This window comes from Chlamydotis macqueenii, chromosome 2 (genome assembly GCF_036417535.1).
Source record: "Chlamydotis macqueenii isolate bChlMac1 chromosome 2, bChlMac1.mat, whole genome shotgun sequence".
Lineage (NCBI taxonomy): Eukaryota > Metazoa > Chordata > Aves > Otidiformes > Otididae > Chlamydotis > Chlamydotis macqueenii.
In genome coordinates, this window is record NC_141557.1 from 113,006,560 (window position 1) to 113,033,575 (window position 27,016).

The 27,016-nt window shown below is 40.0% G+C and overlaps 1 protein-coding gene across 7 annotated transcripts in view; it reads left to right on the forward strand.

The window, feature by feature from the left end:
* The window catches only part of GREB1L (GREB1 like retinoic acid receptor coactivator), a 143,513-nt gene that overhangs the window by 7,144 nt on the left and 109,353 nt on the right, over positions 1 to 27,016 (forward strand). The window contains exon 2 of one of the 7 annotated variants that reach the window (XM_086740699.1): positions 3,860 to 3,911. The exons of 5 other annotated variants lie outside the window; for them this stretch is intronic. The gene's annotated coding sequence lies outside the window, so the exon portion shown is untranslated. The remainder of the gene's footprint in view (positions 1 to 3,859; positions 3,912 to 27,016) is intronic. One more of the 7 variants, XM_086740700.1, reaches the window with a different exon arrangement.

The window sequence follows — 27,016 nt, forward strand, 5'->3', positions numbered from 1 at the left end:
TGCTAAATTCTTAGTAATGCTAATTCTTTTTTACTGCTTGCCTGAGAGTGTCTTGGGTGCTGCATGGAAAATGCATAGGCAGTTGCCTCTTCCAGAAGTCCTCTAAGCTGTAGACTTGACAAACTAGGGAGGTTAGTGTGTGTATATGTGCATGCACATGTATCTCTATATATATGGAAGAGGAAAGGACATTAATTAGAAATGCTGTGGTCTAATGTCATAATGATCCAATGTCTTAATGGGTCGTAGGATTCTTTTTCTTTAATGGTTCCTTGGCTGAGATGGCTTATGCTGGTCTCAACTCTAACATTGTGTTCACAGTTTGCCTTTATATGTGTGTATGACTAGACCAGGAGTCCTCAGTGTGCAGTAGATGTGCCACTAGTAATGTTATTCAAAACAGTATGCCTCAGAAGCTCTTGAACAAAAGCCACCACCACCAAACCACTTTAATTTTGAACAGCAGATGTGACCTTGTGGCAGAAAAGCCTGAGGAGAAAAGAAACAAAACAAAACAGTCTTCTGGCTGCTCTCAGCTGTCATAATGAACAGTGTTTGCTTGCTGACTGTCCAGCATGGTTGTTTTATTGAGAGATGCCTTGTGTGTGATGGCTCTGCAGATGGATGCTCAGTTTTCATCTGCAGCACAGCTAGATGGCTTTCTGTCAGGCCTGGCTTCTGGGTGATTTCAGTTGTGGTGTGGATTTGGTGTAGAAAGAGGGAGGCTGTGCTTGTGATAGGGGTTAAGCACTCCCCTACGTGGTGCAGTGCAGGTTTTCAGCTCCATTTGCTGTCACTACAGTAAATCCATTTCAGATTACGTGTTAAGGCCAGACATTAACTGCCAGGTTGAATTTGTGAAGTTGCATGTGTGTGTTGCCAGAGTTTCTCCTGCTGAAAAAGGCAAATCTATATAACTTGTAAATTCAGAACAGTTGAAAATTCATCCTAACATTGTTGCTTTTGAAAAACGTTTGCTTTTGATCACCGTGTTTAAAGGATGCTGTCCCAGCAGTGTAATAAATGAGAATTGGATCTGGGACTTGCTTTCAGTAAAGACAGTATTCTTCCAGATGCTTTTAAATTGAATTGTCCTGTGAAAACGGGCTCAACTTTGAATTCAGTAACATGCTGTTCAGGGTCTTAGGGCTGAAAAAGAGAGAGGAATGCAATAGATGCTGCATAGTTTTGATACTTCTGATGATACTGATATCTCTAAGCTTGTGCTCTCTATTCTGATTCACTATATAAACAAGTACAGCATGAGCCTCAGTGTATAACCTTGACACATGACTGGATCTCTGCTTTGTACTTCATTAGTAGTTTGTCCAAATTGCAAAAACAGCCTATTGGGAAACAGATAAAAGTATTCACATTGATAAAATATTTAATTTTCTTTCAGAAAACATGTGTTTTGTGCCTCAGACTTTTTTATTTTTAAGAAATGAGCTTTTAGTTCTTGTTTCACTGTGGTCTAGCTGAGAATTATGGAAAAAAATCAGATTTAAATTTGACAGGTTATTAAGTCAAAGTCATTGATGCAGATCAGCCGTCAACCAAAATACATCAGAATAGTGTTCTGTTTTCATAGGATTTCCAATGTAGCCCTGCCCTGAGTGTGAGATTGGACTGGTTGACCTTCAGAGGTCCCTTCCAATCCAAATGATTCTGTGGTTCGGTTGTTTGTTGTAAAGTAGGGTAGTACAAAAAAACATAAAACTAGGCAGTATTACCTATTGGTAAGATACAGCTTCCTGAAGCAATTCATCTGGCCTCAGGGCTTTGCAAACATACTCAAGGAATAGGCTACTGGCAGCATGAACTATTTTGGTAACCTGCTTTCCACTGTCTTCTTTCTGGCCATTTTTCTGCTGCGTGCTAGATGCGCTTTCTGTATGTCATCAGAAACACATGCTGATGGCATATCCAGTCACGCACATCAATGGAGAGACACACTGAGTTCCGTTACTGGCAGCTGGCTGTAGGTCTTGTCATGTTACTGGATGGCAACCCAGAAATGGTCTGGTGATTGAGGCGTCACTGGACATATGTTAATAGGAAGGCTGCAAAGCTTGAGCGACTCCATAAGAGGTTGTTTGGCCTGTCCGGGATGGAAGATTGAACATCAAAGGGCCATGATGATACCTCATGGATTGACTTGGATGCGTTGTCTAAAATCAGTCTTTCTAGATTAATGGTCATAATCAAACATTTTACTCTAAGGAAACTTAAAATAAGCCCAGTACTATTATTTTTAAACCCTTTCAAAACTAAAAGAAAGCACACATAAAAAGGAGATACTTGTTTGTGTTATTTCAATCATTTCTATCTACTATTTTGTTAATTGGTGACATTTGGGAATTGCTGTTCTCAATTACATGCCCTTGTGCATCTTCTGATAACTGAGTTGTATGTGTAGCCATATATTTTCTTTTTCTGGACGTATTGATGCTTATGTGGTGATGCAGTATGTGGGTTGCAGTTTCCGTCTAGCTGCCATATTCTAGCTGAACATATTTTGTATGTAGAGGCCAAGTGTGGAAAGAAGGGGGTTGTGCTTTTTAGTTCCAATTAGGAAAAGAGGAATGGAGGCTGGATGACAACATACCTTTTCCTGCTCCAAATGATTGTCTGAATAAACCATGAGAAGTTGAGATTTATTATATAAAAAAAAACCACAGCAAGGGGGAAAGAAGAACTAGAAACTGGCAACTAGAGACTGGATATTCTTTGAGAAACTCGATTTTAGGAAGAAGTTGACTGGCAAGTTAACAAGGGCCAGAGAACAGAACTGTTTTATGATTCATAACTAATCTTTTGCCTCAAGGACAGAAAATGAGTGTATTCGAGGCTGCTGCCTAGAAGGAGGCTGACCTCAGGATGAATTCATTAAAACAATTCTGTCCTCCCTGTTACAAAGTGCATTTCATGCTGAGAGGGACTGATAAATTTCTCGTTTAAAAATGCTTGTTGAAAAAGAGGTCTATTCTGTGTGTTGTTACAGCGCCTTTCAGATCTGGAATAAATCACATAAACTGTGTTTCTTTCAGCCAGTGTGCAGAGATAAGAGAGTACACTGGTGAATCTTCTTGGGTCCATACTGTCATTGTGTGTGCCAGGAAAAATAGCCCCAAACTATAAATACATAAGGAAAAAAATAGTTTAAGAGAAATGGCCTTTTGAAAGGGTTTTGAAGGGTGAGTAAACAGTTAAATGCTATGTCACCATATGGCCTTATGAAGATAATATTCAGATTGTGATTTTCTTTGTTTTGGAAATGAGGCTTGTGATTATCTATCTGCAGTTGTTATAGGCTTACATATCCCTGATGTTTTGTAATTCCTTCTCTGTTTCTACTAGACTTCTTTGTACCTAACAGAGCTTTTAACTGATGATCTCTGTAATTCACCGTTCTGTTCCTCTTCCCATCCTTTATTGAAGAGAAACACTATTATGATTTTAATAGGATTTTGTTTATTCAATTGATCTTTAGGTTCCACTTCTGCCACTACTGAATTACTTACTATTGAAAAAACATGGTTTTGTAGCTTTAGCTTAAGCTTAGTACATCTGACTGGAGCAGGTCAGAGGTAACTGAGGAATGTTCTTGTGTTCTGAACACTGCCAATTGCTATTACGTTCCATGATAAAAAAGAAGGGGATTTGTTTGGATAATTTGAGGTTATATGCTTTATTTTGCTGGAAAATGGCTTAGTTCAAGGTAAAGAGTCAAGTTAAACTAAATATAATCATGGATTGAGTTAGAAGACTTAAAGTTCTAAACCAGCAGTTTGAGAGCTAGAGAATCCAAAGAAAACCTGTTGTGGTTTTTTTTTATTTTATTTTATTTTTTTTTTAGAAAGATACTGGAAAGCAGGCTCTTCAGACCTTGCTTCAGAGGGATATTTGAGGTAAACTTGTGTCCTTTTACATTTCAACCAAAAACTGTGCGATGTGGGAATTCTGCCTTGTCTGAGGAATATGGAAGTTTCTTTGGTCAGTGAAGAAAAGCATGGTGGCATACTTAGCAGGGGAAAAGGAAACAACCTTTATTTCCCCTCTTATGTGGTTATCTCTCTCTTATCATGGCAGAGTGGCGTAAAGGACATATATTCATAAATGTAAGAGAGAAAGTTTTGGGAGAGGCTGTGATAAATGCTTATGCAAAGCTAAGGTGTAGTTTTTTTCCCATCTGATGGATTATGTACTAGCATGTAAAAAGTATGGGGCTTCTGTTCCCATGGTATATTTCACACCATTTACGCTGACGTTCGAAAGAAACAAAACTGATAGAGTCCATAACTGACTTACTATGCTATAGCCAAATTACTAACATGCATTAGAGAAAAACATTGTGGTCTTTTCATGTCTTATTTAGGCAAATTCTGAATGTGTTAGAAAAACAGCTATATCCATTCCTGAATAACTTTGGGATAACTATCATTGCCTGCCTGATCAGAGAGACTACTTTCAGTGAAGAAGTGGATTTCAGCTACAAGGCTCTCATTAAGCTGTGACGAGGCAAGGAAAAACAGCTGTAAAAATGTTGATGTTGGCCACAAATTTACATAAGTAACAACTTGCTTTTGTGTGAATGCTCAGGGTGATACTACAGTGTGGACTTGGATCTGCAGAAGATCTGGTTCTGCTTCTGAATTCTGTCACTGAGAAAAGGCATATGGCTTCTCCACGCCTCAGTTTCCCTACTTCTGAAACAAAGCTGGTGGTCATCCTGGGAGGTTTTTAAGCACGTGTTACAGTAATGATCAGCCATTATGGTCTTCTGTCAGGACCTTGGGCTGCTGAGCTTCATGCTTCTGTCAGTAAGCTTTGGGCATGATAGACCAAATTGTGTTCTTGTCATACATAAAAACAGTTTTTAATTTGGTTTTTGTGTTGAAACCTTCTGTTTAATTTCAATTAACTTAATTTTAATTAATTGAATTCAAATGTCTCTGTTTCTGGTTTCCGTACAAGATCTGGTTGCCATGTGTGGAGAGCCAGGGAAGCGTCTCCACCAAGATGGCTTTGTGGTGAGACAGATTTGAAAGTCCAAGGCCCTTCATCTGTGAAGCGGCGCCGGGCCAGGGCTGTTTACCTACCGTAGTGGTGCTAACCGTTCTCTGCGTTGGCATTGAAAGAGTATATGAGATACCCAGGGAAAATGGGTCTCACAGAAGGTCTTCAGCTGGCTAAAGAAAGCAGTAGTTGAAGAGGGAGTAAATAAAGTGTTTGCAGGCCACATGCTGTCACAACTTTTCCCCTCCCCCCAACCCCCCCCTCTTTTTTTTTTTTTTTTTTTTTCCATATGTTTTAGTAGTCTAAGTATGTGTCAGTGTGTCAGTGGTAATCCAGGCTTCACACTTTTAAAGGATGATTACCCAGTTTGTTGCCGAAGTGAGACTTTTTCTTCCCCATTTAATTTTTGTGAGGGTCATAATTGTAGAGCTTTTTTTTTTTTATTTTGAAAATTTTGTTGCAAATTACTCTTGGTATGGCTCAATTTAATTACATCTCTTTTTTTTGTGGTCAGACGGCCTGTTACCACTTTGTATGACAGGGGGTCAAACAAACCGGTTTGTTCTCTGGATGCTAATCTGAATTTCAGAGCCCCTGTCCTTTTACTGGCTCTCTGCTCCCATCCCCCTCCTCCCCCACAAACAGCCACGTCGGGTGTCTTTCTCCCTTCCACCCCCCTCTCTCCCCCTTTTTCCTCTTCTGGCCCAGCAGAACAGTAGATGTTGGTGATCTTTTCCTACTCGTGCCTTACCCCGAGTAGCTGATTCCCACTTAGGGTGGTCACTGTACTAGCAAGTTAATACTCTGAATATTTAAATGACTTGTAAGTCTGCTGATCTGTGGTGCTTTGGGGGTATTAAATTTTACGTATTTTTATGGGTTAAAGCATAGGGTTTTATGATGACTTTTTTTTAAAAAAGGCCACCTCTCTTGGCAGGGTGTGATCAGGGTCATGTCGGTTTTATATAAAACAATAATCAGGAATTGTCCTCCTCGGGGGAGTAATTTCTCAGGTCTCCAGTGAACCTTGGCTGACCACGGAGGGGTTACTAACCAGCATTGAACCCCTGCTTGTAACCCACCTTCATGGTAGCTCTCATGGCACGGTTACAGTTAGTCGCCTTCTTGCCTAAAAAAAAAGGAAAAGTGGCTAGTAGGCATGGAGAAATGTTATCACTGAAAAGAATAAACCCTTGTACCTGTTAGTTAAAAAATAAACAAAGCCACAAACATACCACCCGAGTAGATTGAAATGTATGTGTGTTGAGGAGGAGGGGAATAACATGTAGGAAAAGATTTATGCCTTCCTTTGGGCTGTTGCTTGGTAACAGAAAATGCCTCTTAAGCCTATTTTTGGAGAGGGGAGGGGTGTAACTTGATTCAGTGACCATCTGTCCCGAGCTGGTTGATTTCCTGTTGAGCTCTCCTTTGTTTCTGTCAAACAATTGATTGTTACCCTTTACAGATAAGAATACTGTTGGTGACATTGCCCTGAATCAGCAAGTTGGCTTGTGGCAACCACCAAACAGACCTATTAATTTTAATTTTTTTTTCCTTAAATGTCTAAAGGATTTTGGTTCTTCCAAGGCCACTAATTGTGGTTTTGCTGCGGTTTATTTATCTGTGTTGTGGCTTTGTTTTTTGTGGGGTTTTTTTTGTTTGTTTGGTTTTGGGTTTTTTTTTTTCCTCTTGGGGAGTGCCCATCAGTACAGTAGGTGAGTGTAATAAATGTAATGGAAACTTTTTTTTTTTAAAAAAAAGAGGATGTAATAATGCCAATTGTTTAGTCTGAAATCATTAGGAAAAAGCAGCCATGGTTTTGGGCACGTTGAGCCTTTTGGCGGTGGGGTGGAGCAGAACTTAATTGAAGTCACTGTTGAAGAAATCCCCACTGTTTCTGTGAAAACAAAACCCAGATTCTTAAATGCAAATGGAATATTTGCTATTGTTCTTGCTTAATTGTCAGAAAATCATTCTCTGTTTGAGTACCTCCTGAGGTTTGCTTAGTAGTAGGGTGCTGGATAGATTTGAACTCTGATTTGATTATTTTAAAGTTATCTGCCTTGTTTATCTTGCAGAAGCCTATGTTTTTCCTTTAGTTTTATGCACACAGGGTACAAGGTGCATGCACGTACAAATATGTGTGTGTCCTCTGTAGCTGCCATTATTTGTTAAGCATTCCAATTCTATTTCCTTCCCTGCCCCGAATTTCAGCATTCAGAGAAGAGGTTCATAGTTCCAGAAGAACTGGAAAAAGTAAGAAGCTGAAGAAAAAGTAAGGCATGTGTGTCTAGAGGATACTGGTAATACCTGCAAAAAGAGAGTGAAGTCCCTCAATGCAATAGGACAATGATAATCACTGTTACTTCCTTCAGTCAGTGAAACTCTTTCCTGGAGTATTTCTGTGACGCTGCGTTATAGAGGAGGACAAGAAGGAAAGAGCTTCAATACAAATGTCTTTGCATCTTACAGGTCTTTGCTTATTTGGGTTTCATCTACTTATCACTCAGTAGATGAAATTTGGAGGTAATTCCCAGAAGTCACTTCACAGAGAGGAAGGTGTTAGAAAACTTAATCTCCCTTTCTGTTTTTCCCGCATGTTCTCCAGGTTGCTTTCCACAGCTATAAGCTGCAGCTTTTTAACAGGATTCTAGATGTATGTTAGATTCAGCTCTTTTTGAAGCTAGTGTCAAGGTGTCTACTGAACATTGATACAGTGGATGTTGGGTGAGGCATACTTGTGAGATTTCCTTTATTTCTTTTTAAAGTTGCATGTGGTAATTAAAAATCTGTGATTTGGCTTAATAAGGAAGGTTCCTATCAAACCATGTGAATGAGCCTGTGTCACAGCACTGTGGCTTGCTGGTAGATTAGCTCTTGCATCCTCCTTGTTGGTTGCCCATTTCCTCACCTCCACCCTCAGCCTTTTCCCCTCTTTTGCTGCTGTTTGTTTGGTATACGCTAGGATCTGGCAGAGGAACTGATCCACTTGAAAAACAACTTCTTCTTCCAGGTTGCTTTTTAGGTAGATCAACTCCTTGATCCAGTTTGTCACTGAGTGACACACCAAGCTTGGCTGGTGCAGTGGAACATGTCAGGGTGAAAGTGATCAGTACTGAGCAGAATTGTTTTGTTGTTTTGGTTTTGTTTTTTTTTTTTTTAAATCATTAATGCCAAATATGGTGTGATGTGTTTTTAAACATAGATCCCTTGTTTGGTAGAGAAATCCTACTTTGGGATTAGTTTGGAAATCTGTAAACTGGATGGGTGTACAGGTATCACTTCTGTAAAATTAATTGAATATGCGTATGTGCTGTTTTTCCCCTTTCTTTTGGTAGAAAGTGATTGGTGCCACCAACATGCCTTTCAGGTTTTTTCAGTCTGTCTTGAAATTACATTGAGATGAAACATTTGTAGAACTAGTGCTAGTTAGATTGATGTTTAGGGGCCAGGGAGTTTAAACTTGACAGTGAAGGAACTGTTCTGAACTCGCTGGAGAACTGATTCGAATTTTTTCTTCCTGCACAACTGAGTTTCTCTGAGGAAAAAAATGAAGAACTTAAGAATTTTATTTCAGGCTTGAAAGCCCTGCTCTAGATGTTTGGAACACAGTTTTGTGTCTGACATAGAGAAATGGATGAGCGGTTGTTCTGATCCAGATTTTCACTGTTCCCTTAAAAGAGCATTGCTAAACTCTGCAGCTCAAATTGTTGGAAACTGACAAAAAGTCCTGTTCTCCCGGCATCTGAGGTGAGCAGTGGAGTCCATAGCCTGTGCAGATGACAGAGCAGTTAGAATACAGGCCTGCACTTCTCTTTGTGCTTTCTCGGGTCAGGTAGTACTGCAGTTCTCCCATTAAAACAGATCTGATGTGTCCTTTGTTGCCAGATAAAAGCAGCTACAGATGTGCCAGTCAGAAGGCACAGTGCTTGTGGCTTACCTTACGTGCAGGAGGGCAGTAATGCTAGACTGGCATCTGCGTGCATTCACCTACTCGTGTTACTGTTGCAAGGATGGAATTGTTTGTGTATTTTTTGCCTTCTCCTGAATGCAGTTGTCGTAGTTCAGCCCCGATCAGGACCAGACTACGCAGTCTCTCTCTCACTCCCCCCACCTTCCGAGAGAACAGGGAGAGAAAATTATAAGGAAAAACGGCTCGAGGTCTGAGATAAGGACAGGGAGAAATCCTTAAAGTTACCGTCACGGGCAAAACAGACTCGACTTGGGGAAAACTATTCATTTATTACTACAAACAGCAAGATAATGAGACAGAGAACAAGATAACCTCCCCCCACCCCTCCCTCTTCCCAAGCTTAACATTATCTCTACTACCTTCCCCTCCTGAGCGGCACAGGGGGGAAGAGGGAATGGGGGTCACAGTCAGTTCATCATACGTTGTTTCACGCCACTGCTTCATGGTCGGGGGAAGAACTCCTCACATTCCTCCTCTGCTCCATCGTGGGGTCCCTCCCACGGGCCACAGTCCTTCGTGGAACTGCTCCGGCGTGGGTCGTCTCTTCCATGGGTGCAGTCCCTCTAGAACAGCTGTCCCAGCGGGCCCTCCACGGGCCACAGCTGCCTTCAGGCATCCACCTCCCCCGGTACGGTGTCCTTCACGGGCTCCAAGTGGATCTCTGCTCCTCCGTGGACCTCCATGGGCTGCAGGGGGACAACCTGCTCCACCATGGTCGTCACCACAGGCTGCAGGGGAATCTTGGCCAGGAGCCGCATTACTCCTCCCCCTCCTTCTGAACTGACCTTGGTGTCTGCAGCCGTTCCTCACAACAGGCTGGTAGGTGTCTCTCGGGATCTTCTTTACATCTTATTCACTTCTCATCTCCTCTCCACTTCTTGCAGCCAGGCCGGGCCGAGTCGGGCCCAGTCGGCTGCCTGGCGAGAGGCCAGAGGGTGAGGCCTGCAAGGCCCATGAGGCCTGCGCCTCCCCCTCTGCGCCTCTGCCCCCACTCAGCTTCTTCACATCTTCTCTCCTCTCTTTTTTTTCTGTTTTCACCTTCTTAAATACATTATCGCAGAGGCGTTATCACGGGACATTCTGCTACCAATCAGCTCAGCCTTGGCCAGCAGCGGGTCCGCCCTAGGCCCGGCCGAGTCCACTGAACAAAGGGGAGCAACTTCTAGCAGTTTCCTACAGAAGCTACCACCTTAGGCCCCCCCTCACTAACAAAACCACGACAGCAGTCAACCAGAGTCTAGAGCAACGCTATTCAATGTCAGGGTGTTCTGTGGAGATTTTCTTTTGGGAGGGGGTAGCACAGAGATATGGTGATGATCAGCTGCTTTTTCCATACTAGTTGATTTGGTGTACGCCCCTTACACATGCCGCTGTTCCTATTGCGGCTCTGACTCAGCCTCTATTTACAGAGCTGCTGGCAGTGCTGTCCTTGATACGAGTTTGAGGAATCTTCCTCTCCTGTGATAAAAAGGCCTGTTTATGGTTTGCGGGAGACAGTTTAGACTGTAACAATGACTTCCTGCTGTAAGAAGAAGAGTGATGCTTTTCTCCCCAGCCTACATCCCCAACTCCAAAACCATGTGCATCAAAAGTGAAAGAGCCAAGGTTCACTTCTCCTAGGAAGATGGCCATCAATACCACTGACAGGCTTTCCAGAGAGGAAGCAATAAAACAAAGGTTTTTAGGGAGCCTTTTGTTTCCAACAAGTGGCTTTCTGAAGCTTAACTTTGGAAAGAAAAAAACATGTCCTCAATGGAGATACGTGGCCAGTTACTTCATAGTCCATCACAACCCTCTTCTGTGTTAGAAGTTATTCCCCAGATAAACGCCTTCAGAAGAGCTCCAGGCCTTGGGCATACTGAACTGTGCTTATCCACCAGTCTCAGTGTTGTCCTGACTACTCACTGAGCTGCTCCACTCAGACCACTTCTGGCAGCATTACTTATTTTTAGTGCTCTGAAAGTGCGTTGCAGGAGAACAGTCGTTATGATCAACTCTGCCGCTCTGTATTCCGGTCACCTAAGATACCTCTTGGGTGATAGCTGTAGTTGGTGGGCCCGCTTAGTAGTTGCGGAACTGCTGGTATCTGCTCGCTTTAGCCATTTTTTTTCATCTTTTACAGTGAGGGAGTGAGATCCGTGAAGGAGCTTCATGGGGGTTAAATGGAATCAACTGATTTAAGTTAGCTTTGGTTGCTTTTCTGCTTCTTCACAGTCGAGTCATTCCGGATGTAGGTACTACTGGGACAGAATCTGCGTTCTTCCTTGCTAGAGAAACTTTTTCATGGGCTGACCCTGCTCGGGGTGGCAGTCAAGGCTATGCCAGGCCAGGCAGAAACAGCATGTGTGAAACCAGTCTGAAGTTACAAAGCAACATGTCATAGATTAGAGGCAAACTTGGGAAGAAATAGAATTTCTGGTGATTTATGCAAACTTATACCAGGTTTTAATAATATGATTCTGAAAATTGTTTGTATGCTAAAGAAATTAATTTAAATAAGTATTTTAGGGAGCTTTTTTTTAATTATTTCTCAAAACTTGTGGTTTTTTCTGACATCCTTTTCTCCAAAAAAATATTTTGCAATTGTGCTTATTTTTGCTCATTTCCTCAGAAAACTGAGTGACCAAAAAAAAGAAGGGACTGATTGACCTTAAAATTGGACTTCTGGGGCTTAAGCTAATGTCTCAAAACCTGTGATGGCCTTCCTTCTGCATATGGATGGATAAAATGTGCTCTTTGATAACCTGCTGGCTCATTGCTGCTGTGGATGTGCTTACCATTGTAGAGATGAGCCTGTGTCTGGACTCAGGTTGTGGTTGCAGTCAGGAATGGGGAATAGCAACTCCTTTCTATAGCTGTGGCATGTGTAAATGGATCATGCAAGAAGTATTCTTCCATATAGTGACTAACTGGATTTAATCTAGATATTCTTTGTGTTTTAACTTGAAGTTGCTGTTGCCTGGAGATATACTGCTGTTTTGCCCTATGAGCAGTGCTTTGAGGGTGTAACTTCAGTGTTTATTAATGTTGTTTAACATGATCCAGTCATACAGCATAATGTAAAAGAGGAGAATCTGGACTACTGTATGTAAAATGGGTGTTGCCACTGTGTGGTATTGCTTTGTATATGTGTGTAAATGACTGCAGAAAACTGCAAATAAATGGACGCAGTAGCTCTTGCATGTATCATTGATGTCCTGAAATTACAATTTCTGTGAATGGAAAAGAAATACTTTATCAGCTGGAAGAGAAGTGAGCAAATGGAAGGCAAGGTAAGACTGATATTTCTGAACTACTGTTACCTTTCAGGCTTTTTGATGTAAAGGTTTTTGTCATCACATGATGACCAAGTAGGCCGTTATTTCTATTTTTATTTCCCTCTCACTGCACAAAAATATGTTCTTTCCCCTCCCTTTTTCTCACTTTCCAACACTACTATGCCTAGAAAGTTGATCTGGCTTATAGAGAAAACTTAGTTTTGATTAATAGGCAGATGCTTTGGTTGGCTATCTTGCTGTGTATTTGTAACTTGTTGCAGAATTCGTGAGTAAGGAGAGTAGCTGACTTTCTCTAGCTTTCTGAACAGGCCTGGTTTATACTCAGAGAGAGGAAACTGTGAGTATAAAGCTGTATGTATAAAGTTCAAGGAGCATTTAGGTGTTCTAGGGGCTGGGTCTAACATAATCCAGATAGATGAGTTTCTTGCTCATTCTTCCAACATTTTTGCCTGGAGCCTTTTTTTTTTTCAGATTGTTTTCCCAAGTGACCAGATAGCAGCAAAGAGCAAGAGGATGGACCTGGAATTAAGCCAGCTAAACCCAGTGGTTGGGAGATCTTTGTTCTGTTCTGTCTTGACCACAAGCTTCCCAACAGACCTTGGTGGGGGTGGGGGCACGGATCTCAATTCTTTATCTTCTTGTTTTTCCTTTTCCCCCTTGATGAGTAAAATGGAAATATAATGTTACCTAAATGAATAACTAGATAACTAGATTCTTCTTAGTGTTGATGTTGCATTAACATACCCCATAAAGCCCATAAATAAGCTGTGGGGTTACAGAAATGTCCTGGGTGGATATGTTGGCTTTTTATTTTTCTTGCATTATGTTTGTTTAAAGTGAATTATCTGTTAAGTCTCAGGAAAGTCCCTCTTCTTTTTACCCTTCTTTTTGGAATGGATTTATTAGAGATATCCAGAGGGGGTCAGTGGCATAAATAATGTTTGTTTTGAGGCTTGTTGGGTGCAAAGGGTGGGATGGGGGGGGGATGCTCACAGTGAAGAGAGCTGTTTTGTTTGGTGTGGCTAATCAGGAGTAAGACTGGAATTGCTCATAGCTGTCATTCAGGTTTTGTTTCAAAGTCCAAGGACCTACTGGGAAAAACAAAAAGCTAATGAAAGCTGACTGTATTTCAACCCAAACCCTGTGGAATCCAAAATGATGTCCTGACACTCGGTGTATTCTTATTCTCCTGCATTCCCATGGTTACTAAGGTAACAGGTTTTTAGAGGCTTTACATCTTCATTGTCAAGTATTTGCTACACTTATTGTTGCTGTTTGCAGATTAGGGCAATTTAAACAATGCCTTTTGAAATGGGGACCAAAAAATACAAAAAGAAATATAGTAGAAATAGATGTAATGAATCAATTACCTTCTCTTGTTTAAGTTTTCAGTGCTACTTCTTAGAAGCTATATACAAAATGTCGTACTGGTTTAGTGTAGGGATTTTAGGCATGGAGAAATGCTTTTTTTTAAGGCATGTTCATTACAGGACTCTTTGAATACAGATGTGAAGAGTACCACATGTGACTTAGTGCCTCTTCCAACCAACAAGAATTGTCATGAAGAAACTTAAGTTTGTATTTGCATCAGTGTGTTGCTTCTCTGTTTATAATACATCTTAAGGCAGTTTCCTGAGTCTCGTAACCTGTATGACTTTTGCATTAGTGCATCTGTGAAATCCTACTTTAAAAGCCAAGCAGCCAGTGACAAATAAGAAAAGACTTATTCTAAAAAGATACAACTGTGTGCAGATCTCTGTAGCCAAACTTGCTACTGATGCTCCTCTGTGTCCATCTAGCTCAAGCAGAAATACGCTTGTTCGCATCTTCCCTGGGAAACTGGGTTGCGGAGGATATGGTCAGGCTTGTAAATGTAAACTTTTAAATTGATATAGTTTCTGATGGCTTCTTGGAAGTTTGTGCATTGCTGCAGCAAGCATCTTCTGCGTCTGTAGTAGAAGAGTTGTTTTTAAAAAAATTGATGCAAGTGTAGCTCTTGAAACTAGTGAGGACTTTACACTGAGCTGATTTGTGGGTTAACTGTTAGGTGAGTAATTTTTAACTTGTTGGGTCATAGTTTTCCTTCAGTAAAATATGGAAAATGCCCAGATGTGAGTTTGGAAGGAAAACTATAGATCTCAATCTGTGGGTATGAAGTGCTGTGGGAGATTTTGATGCTGCATATATAAGATTACATGCTCAGATCATGACATGCAAAATATAAGGTTGGAACTCTTCCTATTAGTTATTTCCCAGTGTTTTGGATATGGTACAGTTAATCATAAAATTAAATAGTTTTAATATATTATTATTAATAATACAAATAATTTAATAGTTTTAATTATATATGCCTTAATTAAAAAACCACAGAATTTATTGCACTCATGCAGCCAAGTAGTGCTATGATTGTATAGTAGTAATAGTATTATTACTTCTTTCAGTGGTGTTTTTCAGTGTGATTTCTGTTTTAGCCCCATCCACTCTCCTTGCCTCCTGAACGGTTTTTTGCTCTTTGCCTGCTGCAGTTTTAAAAGCTTTTAAGGCAGCAGAGTTTTAGCACCTTGCTGTAGAGCTGCTTATGACTGCTGTTGCTAGAAAGATAGTGTGAACAGAGTTGGAAGAGTGAACAGTGTTGTTAAAGCTCTTTCAGATTAAAAAATATTGCTTCATACATAGTATATCGTTCACATCACTGACTTTTCCTCATTGCTAGGAGTTGAGTTTGTTGCATCTTTTCATTTAACAAACTGAGCTGCTTATTATATATTAATGTATGCAACCTGTGCTCATCTTTAATTTTGCAGCTAGCAGCAGCATTTCTGACCCTGCGTAAAAGCCTTGTTTAAACTAAGTTTCGTAAAACAAAATCTCCTTTCAAACTGTATGATCTACTTGCCACAATTTCAGAATAAGTGATCCTACAAAGTAATTTTCTAGGAACAAACAACATTTTTTCCTGTGACTGAAACAGTGTTTTTTCATTTGCTGCCTCTTGTCCCTTTATAATAAAGCTGTGTCAGAGTAATCACCTTGAAGATTAGAGTTTCTGTGAGACTGAATGTGTGAAGTGAGTTTGGGATGCAGTTTGTTTTGTAGCTTTCCGTGCTGCTATCTCGGTCATCACAGCTGTTTTAATGCTGACTGTTGTGCGTGGTGCGAAGCAGAACGTATGCAGCTGAGGTATGATCTATAATGAATCCTTTTTGCCTGGCAGAGATGAAATCTTTCTAGCTGAGAAAAACCCTACCAGACTGGGGAAGATACAGGTGTTGTTCTCTCTGTGTGTCCTTGAAATGAGTCTGTTGCCGTAAACTCGGGAGCCTTTTATTGGACAAACCCATGCAGAGGCACTGACTGTGGGCAAGATCTCCACACTGCTGAAATAAATCACCACCATCACCCATGCTGTCTTCATCTAGGCAAGACTCTCACTCTGTGAGTATGGCCTTAGATTACCTTTTTTTTTTCTAAAGGTAGGTTATATAAAACAACATTCTTGCCAGTTATTTCAGCTAAAGATAGTTTCTTTGGAAGCATAAGCTAGAGATGCCTTGCTGAGCACCATTTTTTTTACAGTTTTGCTGATGCTGCTGACGGTGGTTTCTGCTTGGCTAGGCAAGTAGTTACTCGTGTTTGGTTACAACCATCACTACCCCCAATATCAGCAAGGTGTAACTAACTGGAGGTAGATGAGACTTAGGAGGCTGGTGTGCAGACACTTAAGTACACAGCAGATTACCCCAGAAAAAGGGAGGTGACAGATGGGTGGCTGACACCAGAGGGGTGAAGCCAAATTCAGACTGAATGATGCCCTGCGACAAAGGACAGAAGGTGCTTGGTAAGTATCTCTCGCAAATTATCATTTTAAAGTGTTTGTAGGAAAGCCTTTAATTTGATTAGGTAATTTTCTTCATAGTTCTACACGTGTGGTTGTTACATTGCCCTGGACAAAGGTGTGATTTGACATCAAAATGTCTGTGAACATTTACCTTTGTGATAGGCTATTTATAACAAGAACTAAATCTTTCTGGTAAAATGAAAAAAGCTGAATGATGGAATGTGTATATGGGAAATATGTGTACTTCTGTGAGAGTCCATAAGGAACCGTCATCTTCTTTCCATGTCATTTTAAAGGTATGTATCGTGCGTGATCAAAATAAGGTATGCAACTAAAAAAAAAAAAAAAAGCCACTAAATTAGAATTGTTTCCTAAAATTCTATTTTTTGTGCTCATGACTTCTTAAAAATTTGTTTAAACTTGTTGTCACATTTGCAGGGCTTCTTTTATTTAAATTTCCTGAAAGTTTTATAAAGAAAGGAAAGGTGAAGAGAAGGGAAAATAAATTCTTTATACCTTGTGAAGCTTTTAAGATCCAAAGCTACTGGTATTCAACATATGGCAGTTGTAAGCTTAGTAGGAGAGCTTGTAAATTCCTTAGGTGAAAAAAAAAAAAGTCACCAAATTGTTAAGATTAAGTCACTAATTATTAAGGACAGACTTGAATGCAGAGTGATCCACAAGAATTTGCCTTTTTATTATTATTTTTATTAGAAAATTTATATTGCTGTTTTATAAACTTGGAATAATCATTGAAATGTGGCAGGAAGCTGTAATGACCTCCTGGCAGAATTCTTCCATTATATAGTAAGTACTATCCTTCTCTGCTGGAGAAGGGATGAACGTTCACCCATCTCAGATGTACAGAGCCCCTCAGAGTAGACTGGAGGGGGCCTTCACCGAAGAGAGTAGGGAGGATGTCTCAGTGCTTTGTGTAGGCTGTGGCATTCCAAATATAACCAAGCATAATATAAAAGCATTTTTGTGGACCTCAAGGGATCCTTGCACTTTGAGAATGAAAACCAACCTTCCTCCTTCCTTCTTCTGCTCCCCCATCCAAAAGGCAGGACCAAATCTTAAGCAAAAATACTTTTAAACCCACTTTTTCTTCAACCTTCAAAAAACCTTTTTTGGGTTTTTTAAGCAAGGTTTTTGTATTTAAGAGTAGACTGAATTTACTGTTTGTTTCTTTGTCTGTTTTAGCAGTAACTTTATGTTCTAATCAAGCTGCATCATAATCGCTTATTAGGCAGAGGAAATAAATGGAGAACCACAGAACTGGAAGCACAAAACTGTAATAGAACCAGAATTAGCAGCTGTTTCTTCCTGCGCTTCAGTGGGTACTTCAGGTTCATGGGCTTAGATCAACATGTCCAGTGGAGGTAGATACTGTTTGATTCATATCTGGGAAATACAAAGATACCTGATAGTTTGTAATAGTCATCAAAAAAAGAAAATGTCTAGCAACAGAGAAACTAATCTTCATAGAGAACCTATGTTTAAGCAGTTTAGGTAAACAAAGTGTGCAATTTAAATTAGGCTGACAGAAGTATTTCTGGGGAAAAAATAGGGAATAGGGAAAAGGAAGCTTCTTGAAAATATGTAAAGCGGTTAAAACTCCTTCCTCCTTACTCCATCACCCTGGATTTTTATTGCATGTGTTACCCTATTTTGAGCTGTTCTAGGGAGAAAGTTGGTGGATGAGAGGTAGAGGGGATCCCACGGCTGAGGCTGAACTGTCAGTTTAACCAGGCCTCCCTGCAGCACATGGGAGGGATAGGGAGCTAGGTTTAGACCAAGGATCTTGCTTCTTATGCTTGATTCTGACATGTGCAGAAGTTAGAGTTGTTATCTGAGGAGATTTCATTAGGTTTTATGAAAAGTACATGACTTTACTTTTTGGAGAAAACAGAGTTGCCCGGAGCCAGAACCTACACAATTGCTTACGCTGGCTGTCAACGCTGCAGTGCTGCTGTGGGCCTTGCATGCAAATACTTTTGAAACACAGGATGAGAAATCGTCCATTTATTATGTGGAAGTTATAGTCTGAATTAAAAAAAAAAACAACACAATAATAAAGACCTTATTTTGCTTAGCACAAGTTCACAGCAAGTCTTGTATGCAGTTAAATGGAAGTTTTCCTTTATCTAGAAATCTGTGGCATGTGTTTAAAGCAAGTGTGACCTTACCATCCCAACAAATATGGTGTTTAATCTCCACAAGAGGCAAGTAGAATCAATATGGTTACAAAAGGCAATGTTATGTATGTGGTGAGCATCTTGAAATATATTGCAGGTACCAGATAAGCTCCAGGAACGTGTATTTCATTAGGGCATGACGCTGAATTTGACACAAAGTATTTTGGACTGGAAAATCCTGAGGACAGAAGTCTTCACTTCTTAATGCTGCCCTGTTTTGCTCCTGGACTACATCTCTCATGTTTTAAAATGGTGCCAGTATCTTCCATTAAAGTTCTCATTGCCTAGTTTCTAAGCAGTTACATACAGTAACTGGCACTTCAGCCAGCTGCCTTTGGAAAGAGAATGAGAAAGGATAGTTATGCTGAAAATGGATGTTTAACAAACAAGACTTCTATTTCTGTTAGAGATTTTTCTTTGCTAAGCTTCAGCTTTTTATTTCATTCCATATTAGCTTGATGGGTTGGGTAGTGCCTGCAAGTATTCCAAGTATGGCTCTTAAGAAGACACAATTTCCATTTCTGTTTATGAAAGTTGTAATAAACAGTATACCAACATACTTAATAGAGATTTTAAGTGTGTTAGCTAAACAGCTCGTTCTGCTTTTCTTTTCATATAGGAATTACTTGACCAGCCCATGTGGAATACTGCTTTTCTATCAACTTGTTAGATTGCATTTTAAATTCCTGCTGAAAACTTCTCTTTCATTATAATCTTAGGGAAGGAGTGTAGCCAATGGAAACCCTTCTCTTGAAAATACATGTTTTGGGCAAGCTGAAATATGTTAATACAACAATTAGAAACTCATACTTTCACTTGAGGCATTAAATACAGGTTCTTCCCTTCAACATGCTGATTGATTAGATTGCAGGACATTCTACTAAGTAGGTGCTTCATGTGTGTGTATTTTTAGAAATGTATGTAATATTTCTGTATATATCTATCTAGAGCTATGTGGGTAAGGGTGCCAGCCTTGACAGTGAATTTGAGAGCAGAATTTTGCAACTTAGATTTTTTTGTTGTTGTTTTTAAATGGAAGATGTTTGAATGCCCTTATTTTTAAATAGCGGACAGAAGGATTTATTTATTACATGCCTCTTTAGATCTTTGAATGGTGAGATGCACTCTACCCCACTGAAGCATAGTATTTATCTTGGTAAGATCCAAATGTGATTGAGCACCAGAGGAGACAGTTGTAGTTCAAATGCCGACTTTCTTGAATTTTTTTTTCCTTTTTTTCTACATAGTTTGGCTGTTAAAAACAAATTCAACTTTGAGTTGATGTAGCTATTTGCATTCTTATGCATTGCATACATTTGTGCAGTTCTCTTAAAACATTTTGAAGACAGAAGGTGTGGGTGAAACCAACAAGATGATTCCATTGCTGGCATGGTTAGCGTGCTCCTGGTTCAAACATTCTTTGTGAATAAAAATCGCCTAATGCTTTAGCAGATATATAATTTTTAGAGAAGTAGCACACTATGAAAGATACATGGATTATAAATCTGCATGATCTGAAACTGAAGAAGACCTGAATTCTAGTAAGTTCCTCTTGGTGATATTTCAAAAGAACTATTCACATGAGAAAGGGCTGTTCGCCTGAGCTGTTAGGCAGCCTAGCAATTTATTCCCTTCAACCAAGGTGGCTAATGAAGAGGCACAGATACTGCAGGATCAAGCTGCATCCCTGACCACTGGCAGCTTCTTCAAAATGTCTTCTGTTGACAAACAAGAAAGTTCTTGTAATGTAAATAAATATTTGTGTCTTGCAGCCCATGTTGAAGATGGAAAGAACGTAAGAATATTCTTTGCTTTTAAGTGGTTTTCTCTGAAGGAAGGGCAGAACATAGAAATTATTCAAGAACCCTTCTGAGGCTGCAAGATTTTATCCACTTTGTCTTTTTAAAGCAGCCTGTGCTGAACAGCATTTTATATCAGGAATGGTGATTGACTAAGACGGAGATCTTCTCCTCAATAACAGTCCTTAAATAAAGGATTGATAATAAGCATTATAAACCTGTTCTTTTGTTTCTCATCATCTTTCCTTCTTATAAACTGACTTCCTGGAATTTCCACACACAGCCCTTGTCAGTCCCCAGATCGTCTCATTACAAGCTGAGGAGCAGCTTTCCTTTTCAGACTGACCATGATCAAGCAGAGGCACGGGTTGCCTGGGGTGGCTGTGCAGTCTCCCTCCTTGGGAATTTTCAAGGCTTGAGTAGACAAAGCCTTGAGCAACCAGGTCTGCACTCATGGCTGACCCTCCTGTTAGTAGGAGGTTGGAATAGAGACCTTTCGATGTCCATCACTACCTGGATTATTCTGTAATTCTAAGAATAAGCAACAGTTAAACCTACTTGACCTAATTAAATGAAGATCTTCCAGTATGGAAGGCAGTTTTCTGTATGGGCTCAGCAAGAGCAAAATCCTGTTCCATTACATTTGTCTTCACTGGGCCAGTTAGCGTACGTGCTCCTACTTGAGCCACTTGTGCTCTTGATTTGTCTATAAATAATTCTGAAGCAGTTTAGAGAGTTGGAATGACCCCTCCTGTTACCTGTGGAACATCATTTCTGTGTATTGTGAATGATCTTTGTAAAGTATTAAAGTTTTAGAAAAATTCTCGAAGAATGTCTATATTATTGACATGGCAGCTCTCAAATCTGGGTGGAGGAACGGTTGGCCACGCAGTGTATCTAAAGTATATTATGTGTTGAGTAACCTCTTAGACATTTAGTGCTTTAAGAGAAAGTGATTATAACATGTCTCATTTATTCAAACTATCCAAACTGAATGTATCTAATGAGAATTATGTAGGCAATTTTTCTAATATTTGCATAAGCCTATGAATCTTTCTCATCGTTAAGTATATGGAGTGCTACAGTCTCTGGTTAGATAGATATTGATTGAATTACCCGTAAGGGAGAACATTTGCTGGTTTTCAGCTCAGTAGTACTGTAGTAGCATGAAACAAAGACTGAACAAGTACAAAAGATGTGTTGCAGCTAACTTTGGTTTGTAGCAAGGATACAGTGGAAGCCAGAAGGCCAAAGGGGTTGGCTTCCATCTGTGCTGAAGATGCAAAGTCATGCTATCTAAAGGAAAAGAAAGATGACATTGCCCTTTAGCCTGGGTTTTAATGTAGGTCAGTTGGGTCACCAGATGACATGACTTTAATGGCCAAACTGCTTTTAACAGTTGCCTTGGGCAGTGTTTAATTTCACTGATCTTTGCCAGCCTTCAGGAGAAGAGAGAGGAAAAATCCACCTTATCTTCTGGTTTTCACACGGTACGTGCTCTGTTGCTTTTGTGATCTTTTATGACTGGTCAGTATAGAGCACCATGTGCCTATGTGATTACCCACTTATGAAAAGTGTCATTTACTTGCAGATTACTCACAACCCATCAGACCAATTTTTTTAAATTTTTAAAATTTTTTTTAACCTCACTTTCTTGCTGCTGAGGATCTCGGGGACTGAGCAGGCAGATAAATTATAATCAGATCGTAATTGTAATTTATTTTTCCTGAAAAAGAGTTAAAACTCAGTTACTTAGGTCTTTATGTAGAGATACCTGTGTCTGTATATATCTGTATTTATATTTTGATGACTTAATCCTTAATGGTACTGAAATTTCTCTGATGAAACCTATTACCTAGTACGCATTTTCTAGTATGGGGTGAAGACATTTTATACTTAAGTATAACATTGGTTTGTAATAAACCTCAGGCAGAGTTCACAAAAAGGTTTGTCAGCATTCTTGGGCTGTTCAGCTACCATATGTAGAATTTCTAGTCAGCTGAAGCTGACCTGTGCTTTATTATCACTCTTGCACATGCAGTATCTTCCTTCTCATTGCGAAGCATGGTAACAGAATTAATCATACCGCGTAATAAAAGAAGAGGAAGGATAGAGCTGAATTCTGGTTGTCCTTTTCTCTCCTGGTGATGGACTGGGATAGTAGTACAGGGAATATACAATATTATCTTTCAGAAATTCCGCAGTGTATATCTTAAAAAGTGCATGCATATGTGTCAGTTATGTACGGATGCTGTGAATGGGCTATTGCTCAGAAACAATGTTTTGAGGTTGTAATGGGGAGTGCTATTAACATGCTAGCTTAATGGTCCATAATGGTGGGGAAAAAAGACAGAGAAAAGCAATTATGAAGAATTATTAGGAAAAAAAAAAAAGAGACCAAAGCAAAAAACATGATTCTGCCATGCACATGCATCTTTAGTATATCTACATCTTGAAAGTCATGTGCAGTTTGTCTCCATCCTTTCTTTTCTGCAGTAACAGATACTAAAATTGGAAAAAAAAAAAAACAGCAAAAGCAGTAAGGGTGATCAAAGTTGTAGAACAACTACTACTATGTAAGAAGCAACTAAGCTGACTAGACTTCAGCCTGGGAGTAAGACAGCTGAGGTCCATAAAATACTGTGGGGCAGAAGGTGATAGCTGTTCATGTCTTCTGTAGAAAAAGAACTGAGGAGCATCAAATGAAATTAGTGGAGGCCATGCTGAATGCAAACAAAAGGTGCTAACTGCAAGTGTGAGGTTAGTTGAGGCACTCCTTTCTCAGGACACAGGCATGCTGAAAGCTTAGGTGGTTTCTAAAGCAACTGGATAAATTTATGGTTGCTGTTAAATGAGCCTTGAGCTGCGGATCAGTGGAGGTTGGGAGAATATTTTGGATAATTACTACTACAGGAATGTCACACGGTTTGTATTCTTCTCTGTGTACCTGCTGCTGGCTGCTGTGTGACCGAGGCTTGTGGTCTGATATGCCACGTCTATTTTGATGTTGTTCTGACCACCCCATTGTTCATCATGGATTGTGTGGGTCACTGGGTTGGGCGAGGTGGGCTGCAGAAAGTGTTCCAGGTCTGTTCTTTGCTCGCAGTGCATTTTCTGCAGGCAGTGAGCCAGACAAAAGCAGTGTACAGTTTTCTTTTTCTGCGCCATGTTGGTTTTATTACAAGTAATTTCAGGAGTGCTATAACTAAAGAAGGCTAGTTTCCTAAAGATTTGGATTTCTTAGTTGATAAACTCTGATTTTAAATGTTTTCTGTATTTGGGATGTGGTTAGGATCAGCCCTTCCAATGGCTTCTATTTATACTGACTTACCTGTAGCTGAAACACAGTCAGAAGTCCTGCCTAACTGGCTAGGTTTCCTCCTGAATATTGAGGGGATAAAAAAAATCTTTCAGACTTCTGTACCTCTCTCATTTGTAGGGAATTGTGGGTTTCAGCAGTACTTGACAGAAAACATGGACACATGAGCCACATTTCCCTCAAAAACCAGGCAAAAAGAAATAGCACAGAATAAATATGAATAATATAAATTAACCAAATAATCCTTCATTTTGCCCCAAAGTAGTATATAGTCGAAAAAAGGCCCATGAATATTAAAAATAGATTTATTTTAATCTTCCTAAAGTTTTAAGTGTAATACAGGTTAGCTTCGATGTGCATGGCTGTGCACAGGAATGGTGGGGTATGAGTGTGACATCCAATTTTTCTTACATTATTTAGTAACTGACACACATGCTGTGTTCTTGCTGGTTGTTAACAGCATGTGAATTATGAGGCCAAAGAGGTCTTCCTCATGACAATGGCTAATGTTTGTAGAAATGCAAAGGTCAGGATCATGACTACTTTTTTTTTAATGCCAACTGGATAGCGATGACAATTACCGAACTAGACAGATCTTAAAGGGTCAGTTTATTGACTTACCTTCCCTGCTTTGTGGCTGGTAATGGAGTCAATGCAACCATCTGACTCCTGTGCTTGCCAATTTAAGTGAGTTTCGCCTTGGATAGTTTTCCTTCATATTTCTGTGCAAAATGGGAGCACTTGAATCACTAGGTTTATTTTTCTGTAAGGTGGGACTCAATTAGACATATTACCACCCTCTTTACAAGAGGAAAAAAATCAACTTGTTAAAACACGTTTTATGCTTTTGGGATCACTTTCTTTTCCTTCTAACCTGTAGTTTAAACATCAGTGGAGAAAAAAAAAGAATTGTGTTTTTTTTACTTCCAGACCATGCATGTGAATAGTGACAGTAATGCATTTTTAAAAGATAGAATCATGGAATGGTTAGGGTTGTAAGGGACCTTCAAAGGTCATCTCGTCCAACCCTCCTGGAAGGAGCAGTGACACCTCCAACCAGATCAGGTTGCTCAGAGCCTCATCCAGCCTGGCCTTGAATGTTTCCAGAGATGGGGCATAAACCACCTCTGAAAAAAAAAAAAAAAACCACAAAACCCAAAAAACCCGAACTTTTAAATCAAATTTGAATAAAGACCTCGAGGTAAGCCTAGGCCATTCAGGCAAAGCTCTTTGCTTAGCTTTTGCTGAAAATATATGAAGGTATGCTTTGGTTTTTAAGCAGGTGTAATGTGTTCGGAGGTAATTGCAGCTGTAGGAAGTGTGGCCATGGGTTGCAGCTTCTCTCCCCCAGCTCAGGTGTTCAAAACTGAACGTCCATGAACTTTGAATTGATTCTGAACCAATTCCTCCATGGTATCGGCGATCTTACCTCTGTTTGTAAGCGTGTGCTGGGCAGAGTGGGATGTCGGAAGTCTGTGCTTCAGTGTGTTTAGCCACCTCTTAAAAAGATTAAAAATAAGAAGTGGAGGAGAGTGCCATTATTTGACTTTTTGGAAACCATAGTTTCCAATTACTGCACTGAGTGATTTCTAGAGTAATAAAATACTAGACTGGTATTTTGAGAGAGGTCGCACACACATCAGGAAGCTGAGTCACAGCTGGAGTGGATACAGTACTAGGAAATATCTTTCGTAATAGCCTAGGAAGACAAGAGACATTAGATGACCTGATATTTTTCATCTGAATTTTTTGCTCCTGTGACTTTGTTTTCCTAGTTGCTGAAACTAAGTATGGAGGCCATTTTTTATTTTTTATTTTTTAAGTATTATTTTTTTCTCCTTTACACAGGCAAGTTTCACCAGTGTCTGCCTTCTGATGCAGATGCGGTAGGTGTATGGTGGACATGATACTAGAATTTAGTTTTAACAGTTTACAAAACTGTTGATTTATTACTAAAAAGAGGAACCTTGCTTTATGATGAGAATATTTGTCTCAGAAGGGACTGGAAATAACACAGTAGATCACTTTGTGTTTGGTAATAGCAAATTCATGTGAACTTTGTCTTAAGTTAAGAGTTGGTCTAAAGCCAGCTGTATCTATGCAATAATTGAGTGTAAGCTTTAAAGTTATTGTTTGAGTCCTCTTGGGAGCTGGGAGGAGTGGTGCCAAGATGGAGGTTAGAAGTCTTACCGAGGTTAAAGTCAGCAATGAAAGAAGAGTGACTTTTAGAAACAAATGAGAGGAAACAGCAAACACTTTTGACTAAGATTTATTATTTTTTTTAAAGTAACTATAGATCAAACTGGTAACATGATCTGCTGAGATTTGTAAGTAGTTTCTGTTACACAATTTACTGTTCCAGTGCTTTACCCAACTTCAGTCATTTGTGTGAAACTTGGGCTTGCTGAACGGCTGTGACAGGCTACTCTATCCCCTTATTTCAGTTGAAGTAACCATCAGCTTTTGGCATCAGGCACACACATGGAGCAATGGTTATGTTTGCAAAAGGGAAGATATTAGAATAACATTGTTTCTTGTTTTTGTTTTTTTTTTTTTTTGTTGTGTGGTGTTGTTTTTTTTTTAACATCCTTGTGCTCTATTTACTTTGTGCTTGGGAGGAGTGGATTTAATCTTGAGTTCACATCTTTGCTGTCCAAAGCTGTCAGAGTTAAAAGCCAGAAGTTCTAGTTTATTTGTGCTCAGAAACTTGCTAGTGCTGTGCTGCTAAAATTCTGCCTCCCCTGGGAGTCCCTTGCAGCCTGTGGCTGTACAACCTTTTGTTGTACCCCTGCCCTTACAAGCCATCTGAACGTCAGGCACTGAAACTGAGATTTGTAGGGTTGGTTGTGTGTGTGTGTGTGACTGTGGTTTTACTGGTTGGATTTAGGCAATGTGCACATGGAAGCTACTTGACTTAGATGGTGAAGAAATGGAAACAGTCATGAGGAGAATAAACAAGGAAGCTGAGAAACAGAGGGGAGCTTAGAGTGAAGTCTGTAGAAACACATGAGAAGGCGATTGGACTGGCCATACAAGAATCTGAGGGCTTGGAAATGAAAGACGAAGCACATGCCAGAAGAAGTTGAGATTGGCTTGATGGGGAGGAAAAGTATGGGAATCAGAATAAGAAATTGAAGTGAAGGCACGGCTGAAGGCAGAGCTGGGCGATGACACTGAGAATATGTTGGCAAGGAGTCTAAGAGCTGCTGAAATGAGGGGTAAAAAGATGTGATGAAACAAAGTGCTTCTGACAAATTTAGATACAAACCTAAGATTTGGTTTGTAAGGAGCCTTTGCATGATGGGAGAGAGTTGCTGGGACAAAACACAGGACTGGAATGAGGATCCTATGGGATGACTGGAACTGGCTAGTGAAAGGGGTGGAGTTGGACAAACCAGTTGGGAGAGGAGGCAGGAGGATTAGATTGGAATATGTTTCCACAGCAGTTTGTCCATTGTAATGCCTAAAATAGAATCAAAAGGTTTTTTAACCTTATCATTCTTCTGCTGTCAGTAAATCTCTTCAGTCTGTTGACTGACAGTGTCTTGCCTCATTGCTGGTGGTCCACAGGGAGCACCGTGACCTGAGGGGA